Source organism: Helianthus annuus, chromosome 14, assembly GCF_002127325.2.
Source record: "Helianthus annuus cultivar XRQ/B chromosome 14, HanXRQr2.0-SUNRISE, whole genome shotgun sequence".
NCBI classification, from domain to species: domain Eukaryota; kingdom Viridiplantae; phylum Streptophyta; class Magnoliopsida; order Asterales; family Asteraceae; genus Helianthus; species Helianthus annuus.
This window is the reverse complement of record NC_035446.2, coordinates 26804758-26813008: the sequence shown is the minus strand read 5'-3', so window position 1 is coordinate 26813008 and position 8251 is coordinate 26804758.

The window sequence follows — 8251 nt, the reverse complement described above, 5'->3', positions numbered from 1 at the left end:
AAATCCGTATTTTGCCTATGTGAACATATTTTTGACAAGTAATCTGATTTAGTAACATGTTTAGGGATAATTGGGCATGTAAGACTTGGCATAGCACATAGTTAACCATCCGAACATAGTTTTACGCTAACGACGCCTTATAGTAGCTTATGTTACCATAATGTGTCGAAACGGGTCAAGAGCACTTAGGTAGGCCTTTCAATCAGAAGGTAGGGTCTATTAAATCATACCATATGAGTTCAATTACTCATTTGATTTATAGAACCTCATTCTATCCTATCTCCCGATTTAGGTCCGGTTATTTACATAGTTACCTATATAGGGTGCCGTTTGATTCCCTAATCACTCTAGCTTTGCTTGGTTGTTGTTCAAGACTTCTAAGCACCCTCAGGTGAGTACATAGTCCCCTCTTTTACTGTTTTCAAACTGTTTTGGGGTGGAACACATGTGCCTACTTGATACTTTCATGTTTCCCATGTTTTTATATCATATACTTACTATGTTCAATAGTACATTATTAGTACACGATTTCATTATGTTTTGCTATGTATGTTCACTTAACATGCTAGCACATTGATTTCCATATACTTCATTTTGTCGCATATGCTCATCCAGCATATGGACACATTGTTTTACATTTTGAACCGTTGTAACCATATGATCATTTGAACCGTTGTAACCATTTGATCATATGAACCGTTGGTAACCATTTGACTATGTGAACCGTTAGTGACTATTTGACTATGTGAACCGTTTGTAACCGTTGATTGACACGAACTGTTTGAATCTGTTTGAACCGTTGGGTTAGGGAAGTGATTAGGTAACGGGGCGGGTATAATGTGTTAAAAGCATGGTGGATACGCCGCTGGTACTTCCTATATATAAGTGCTTTTAATACATTATATATCGTTGCGTTATCTAGATCACTTGGGCAATGGTAAACAAAACAAAGTTGTAATACAAGGTTTTCCAACAATATATTATACTATTCGAGTTTTATTCCATAAACGATTTACAAATCTGGATTTAATTAAACAAATGTTTTGGGGTTAAGAATCATGGCTACGAGATTTTTTTTTATGAAATATAACCAATTTGATTTGAGTTGGTTATTTGTGTCGCAATACTATACTTTTCAAAACAAGGTTTTTAAATAAGTATTGCAATATGTAAAACGAGCCATGAATCTGAAACTCATACAAAACCTATGTACTCGCCGGCATTTTTATGCTGACGTACCTATTTTCACATGTGTTTCAGGTACATTAGTTGATGGCATTTGATGATGATATTGGTGTATTCTCACATAGGAATGGACAAGGCCTTAGCGACTTTAAAACTTGGAGGATAATAGTTGTATTTATCTAATTTGTATCAAAACATTTAGTTCAATAATTCAATAAAACGAAACTATTTATTCCATGGTTGTGAAACAATGATTCTGTTACAACACTCCCCGACGTTTCCGCCACGTTTTGTTGTTTTACGTGGTCGGGGTGTGACAACAATTGACGCTCCTGATGAGCTCAAACCCTCCCAACCGTCTAAGAAAAACCAAGGCAAGAAGCGGAAGGCTTCGAGCCAAAATTGTGCGGTCGTCACTCCGCCAAACCCACAACCTTTACAAACCGTACCAGCCGCTAATCCCACAACCTTTGGACCACAAGGAAACTACGTTGGGTCGTGGCCCAAATGCAACCAATGCTTTTACCATCATCCTACTGGCACCCCCTGTCGCAAATGCTTCACCTGTAACAGACTAGGGCATTTTGCCAACAGTTGTCGCAACAACCTGAAGCCCGATCAAAACCAGGCTATGGTAGCTCAACACCCTGCTCCCAATCAACCTCAGAACCAAACCGTTCGTGTGCGAGCATGTTATAAGTGTGGTGATGTCAACCACATGGCAGATGTCTGTCCTCAACGAAAACAACCACAACAACCACAGCAACCACAGCAACAACAGCAGCAGCAGCAACAACAGGCTCAACAACCCGCTCGAGGCCGAGCCTTTCTTCTCACTACCGCTCAAGCTCAAAACGCGAATGATGTCATTACTGGTACGTTCCTTGTGAACCATATTTATGCTTCTTGTCTATTTGATACTGGCGCCGATAAAAGTTTTATGTCGTTAGAATTCGAGTCCTTGCTCAAGTGTAAACGCTCTAAGTTGCCAAAATCTTTCGCTGTCGAGGTCGCTAATGGTAAAACCGTCACTGTCGATTCCGTTCTCTCCAATTGTTCCTTGATTCTCAACGATCATACGTTTTCGATCAACCTTATACCTATGCAAATGGGTAGCTTTGACATCATAGTAGGCATGGACTGGCTTAGGCGAGTTCGTGCTGAAGTTGTTTGTTCTGAAAAGTTTATCCGCCTTCCTCTTCCAAACGGTGATTCTCTACACGTCTATGGTGAGAAACCTTCTCAAGGTCTCAAGCTTATGTCGTGTATCCAAGCGAACAAATGCTTACGCAAGGGTACCTTCGCTTTTCTTGCCCACATTATGGAAAAGAAGGACAAAGGCCCAAGTATAAGCGATGTCCCTGTCGTACGTGATTTTCCTGATGTGTTTCCCGACGATCTTCCTGGTCCGCCTCCTGCTCGTTCGATCGACTTTCGAATCGATTTAGTACCTGGTGCTACGCCCGTCGCTAAATCCCCCTATCATCTAGCACCCTCTGAGATGCAAGAGCTCTCGAGTCAACTTCAAGAGCTTCTTGACAAAGGCTTTATACGCCCTAGTACTTCTCCTTGGGGCGCTCCCGTTTTGTTTGTCAAAAAGAAAGATGGGTCATTTCGTATGTGTATTGACTATCGTGAGCTCAACAAGCTTACTATCAAAAACCGATACCCTCTTCCTCGCATTGATGACCTCTTCGATCAATTGCAAGGCGCGACCTGCTTTTCAAAGATCGATCTTCGTTCTAGGTATCATCAACTTCGAGTACTCGAAGAAGATGTACCTAAAACCGCTTTCTGTACACGTTATGGTCATTACGAGTTCGTGGTCATGCCCTTTGGTTTGACCAACGCACCTGCTGTTTTCATGGATTTAATGAACCGCGTGTGCAAAGCATACTTGGACCGTTTTGTGATCGTCTTCATCGACGATATTCTCATCTATTCCAAGACGCAAGGAGAGCATAAGCGACACTTGCACCTTATCCTTGAACTCCTTCGTGCTGAACGTCTATACGCAAAATTCTCCAAGTGTGAATTTTGGCTAAAAGAGGTTCAATTCCTTGGTCATACTGTCAACGAACTTGGAATTCACGTTGACCCCGCAAAAATCAAAGCTGTGAAAAATTGGATCGCACCTAAATCTCCGTCTGAAGTTCGCTCGTTTCTTGGTCTTGCTGGTTACTATCGTCGTTTCATCTCCAACTTTTCAAAAATCGCTGTTCCTTTGACCTCCTTGACTCAAAAAGAGAGACCTTTTGTTTGGGGTCCCGAACAAGAGGAATCTTTTCAAACGCTCAAGGACATGCTTTGCAATGCTCCTATCCTAACGCTTCCTGATGGTAACGATGATTTTATCGTGTATTGCGACGCTTCAAACCTTGGCCTTGGTTGCGTCCTTATGCAACGTGACAAGGTTATCGCTTACGCATCGAGACAACTCAAAATTCATGAGAAAAACTATACTACCCACGACCTTGAACTTGGTGCAGTCGTTTTTGCATTGAAGATTTGGCGACACTACCTCTATGGTACTAAATGTGTGGTCTTCACCGACCATAATAGCCTTCAACATATCTTCAACCAAAAGGAACTAAATATGCGTCAACGTCGTTGGGTGGAATTGTTAAACGACTACGATTGCGAAATCAAATACCACCCAGGTAAAGCGAATGTAGTAGCCGACGCTCTTAGTCGTAAAACTCACGTTAAGAGTATCCGTTGTTCCCAACTCGTCCACGATCTTCAAAATCGCATACGTAACGCTCAGTACACATCCGTTAATGAGGGTAACCTCTACAACGAGATGCAATGTGGTGCTGAAAATAGTCTCGTGTCCAAATCTGATGGCATTTTATACTATCTCAATCGCATCTGGATTCCCAACCGTGATGATCTTCGCAAATTCCTGATGAAGGAGGCCCATAACACGAAGTATTCTATTCACCCTGGTGCCGACAAGATGTACCATGATATGCGTACATCCTATTGGTGGCCTGGAATGAAGAAGGGTATAGCCACCTTCGTCTCAAAATGTCTCACATGTTCCAAAGTGAAAGCTGAACATCAACGTCCCTCTGGCTTACTCAAACAACCAAGAATTCCTATCTGGAAATGGGAGAGCATTGCCATGGATTTTATCACTAAGCTTCCTCGCACTACTGCTGGTCATGACAGCATTTGGGTAATCGTTGATCGATTGACCAAGTCAGCTCACTTCCTCCCTATTCGTGAAGATTTCAAAGTCGAGAAATTGGCTAAGGTCTACATGAAGGAGATAATCTGTCGTCATGTTATTCCCATCGACATCATTTCTGATCGTGATGCTCGTTTTACGTCTCGTCTCTGGCAAACTTTTCAATCTGCTATGGGTACTAAACTCAACCTTAGCACTGCCTTCCATCCTCAGACTGACGGTCAAACCGAGCGTACTATCCAAACCTTAGAGGATATGCTTCGTTCATGCGTAATAGATTTTGGTGGCAACTGGGATTCACACTTGCCCTTGGTCGAATTCTCGTACAATAACAGTTATCACGCGAGTATTCAAATGGCACCTTTCGAAGCATTGTATGGTCGCAAGTGTCGTTCGCCTATTTGTTGGCACGAGATTGGTCAAGCCCAAATCACCGGTCCCGAGCTTATACAAGAGACGACGGACAAGATTTTACAGGTTCGAGACAACTTATTGAAAGCCAGGAGCCGACAAAAGAGTTACGCTGACAAAGGACGCAAACCTATGGAATTCGAGACAGGTGACTTCGTGCTTCTCAAGGTATCCCCTTGGAAGGGCGTGGTTCGATTTGGCAAGAAAGGGAAACTCGCACCTCGCTACGTTGGTCCTTTCAAAATTCTCGAGAGGATTGGTGAGGTTGCGTATAGACTAGACCTGCCCGAAGAACTCAGCAACGTACACCCCGTCTTCCACGTGTCCAACTTAAAGAAATGTCTAGCTGACGAAGGACTCCACGTTCCTTTCGAAGACTTGCAAGTCAACGAAATGCTTCACTTCGTGGAAAAACCGGTCAAAATCATGGACCAAGGAACCAAGCAACTGAGGCGCAGTCGAATTCCTATTGTTAAAGTTCGATGGGAAGGAAAACGTGGCGCTGAATTTACTTGGGAGCTCGAAAGTGAAATGAAGTCGAAATATCCTCATCTCTTCCCTACGTCTTCCTAAATATCGGGACGAAATTTCCTAAAGGAGGGGAGACTGTAACGCCCGGCTATTTTCGTACTTTCCATTTATAGCAAGTCTTGTTCGCATTTCTATTTTTGGAAGCTTGTTCCTTTTGTATTTCGTATTTCGTTTCAAACCAATGTAAATCCGAGACTTGAATCATAATGAAATTTGTATTTTTCTTACATTCATGTTATACACGCTTTATACATACTCGTACCCTTGTAAACATTTGCGTAACTTAAAATCAATACGTGATTCTAAATATCCTATACGTGTAAACACCTGATTATACGATCACAATACATAACCTATACTTTATTTTATACAAACTTACTTAACATTAATATATATATTAACTACATATACATGTTTAATAACTTAGTTAGTTACATATTAATATTATAAAATATCTCTTCCACTATGTCAAACTTTAATATTTAAATTATAATATAACTCACGTGAATTTGTAATAACATTTCATAAAGTATGTACTACTTTATGCCTTAACCAATCACAAAAATCCTTTTTGCCAAAATCAAATAATTGTCGCCAAGATAGACAGGCTGTGCGCGGCCACACCTTGGTCCGCAGCCCATCTTTCACAGCCACATATTAGTTAAATTTTTGGCTCTATTTTTTTGTTGTTCAACCCCCACCCACTTTATTTAATACCCTCTTAACATTAACCCTAATCATCCCCTATAAATACACACCTTCTCCAAGCCCTTAGACACTTTCACAACTCTCTAATCTCTACAAAATCACTCTCAAAGTTCTTGCAAATCAGAAATTCGGACAGATTCATACCTCCTTACAAAAGTGAGCATAACTTGCTCAAAACTCAACCAAATCACTTGATTCTTCTTTCTAAATGCTTGGATAATCTTTGGGCTTGATTCCTTGATCTCTCCTTGGAGAAATCAGACCTGGAAATACCCTAAAAGTGTCCATAAACTTTCTGTTGTGTTTTTAAAAACTTTCTAAACTCTTGTTTACTTCAAACAAACTTGTGTTCTTATGCTTCTAGTCTCTTGTATGATTAGTAAAGCCAAACCAAGGTTGTTTTACACTTAATAGGAGTGTCTAAACACTCTAAACTTTCTGTTTTAATCGAGTTCTTAGCTCACAAGTGGTGTCAAGTCTTGAACTTGAAGATGGTGTGACTACTTGGCTAGCCTAGGCTAACCTACATACATGTCCACACACCACTTGATGTTTTGCTTAGTTAGTTGTATTATTTCTTGTACATATCTATGAGGTTCCTAAAGAGAAGATTCGTCTTCCTACCTCCTACATGACCACATGTTAATAAATCATTCGAGGTACCAAAGTGGAAGGTTTCACCTCCCACCTCCTACTTGACTTATATGACACCAAGAGGTACCAAAGTGGAAGGTCCAACCTCCCGCCTCCTACATGACTAAGTATATTATTATGTATATTATAACTATGATAAACCTTAAAACCGAACCCTTGGTAGTGATTATATAAATCCCCTATCAAGCTAATAAGTTTATCACTATGTGTGTAGTTCCTTGTCACGATTCTAATAGGTCTTGAACCTATGAAATCACATACAAATCCTTAGGGATTACTATAGTGTCAAGACAAGTGCTAATACCATAGTGAATATTTTCATAATATTTACTTTTTCATTCTTTGAATCTTAAGTCCGAATATCTCATCTTTCTTCCAAATTACTCAAACACCTTGACTTTCCTCTTGTAGGATAACTTGGTGTTCCCTCCATCAAATCAACTCTTCACGGATTCAAGTGGGAAAGCTTGCAAAACCGTGACTACACTCGACCCATTTACATTTTAAACCACTTTTGGGTTGTAACATGTTACCATACAAAATTACACTTACACACACATAAACATGCTTTATGAACTCAATCCGTTATACATGCTACTTGTTATGCTAGATAATACATGCTTTATGCCATTACTATGTTATACCCTCGCTTAACAATTATAGCGCTATAGGAGTAGCACACCACCCGACGGGGGATTGTTAGGTCATTATACAATACGGTCTCGTCACTTTTGTGGCGAGGGATGCTAAATACTAGTGGACACTTTGGGTTTAAACGTAATGATATGCATGCTAATTACCTTGCTTACAAATTGCCATGTGGATTCGAGTAAAATGCTTTATACTTATGCTATACTATTTAAACCTTGTGTACTCGCCTTTGCTTTTGCATTGAATTTTATTTTAACATGTTACAGGTTGATGATGATGATGCTATGAAATGAAGTAGTAATGATGCCTAGATACACATATAGACGTTTAGGTTTAAATGTTGTATCAATTTTGATTATGTTGTTATGTATTTCTTTTGAACTTGTTATTTGAATTTCCTTGTATTGTTGACAATTTAATTATGAAATGAAATCGGTTTATTAAATATTGACACAAATAGTGTTATGAAGTCTCTAGCAATCTTCACACTTCGTCTCATCCCGATGTTTCCGCCATTGGTTGGGGTGTGACATGGGGAGTGCTCCTTGTTACCACTCTCCGGCGTGAGAATCAGTAGTCTGCTTGGGAAGCAAAGTATGATAGTAGTAGTAGTGAGAGAGTTGTGAAGAGATACCTCAAACCTGGTTTGGGGTTGGTATTTATAGCCGAGGAGTGAAGGAGGAGGTGGATGGATAGACTGACGACATGCTGCACCTTTGCAGGTGTGTCAGGCCTGTCGGTTATGGAGGTGAAGCCACATCAGCCTGTCGCTTACGTAGACCTGACAGGCGGCTGCCATTGGTAGAAGTGTTCACTGGATACGGTGCTATGCCGCATCGCTGTGAGTACTTCCGTTTTCATACACCAGATGCGGTGCCATGCCGCATTACTATACCGTTCTCATATTCCAGGTAAGTC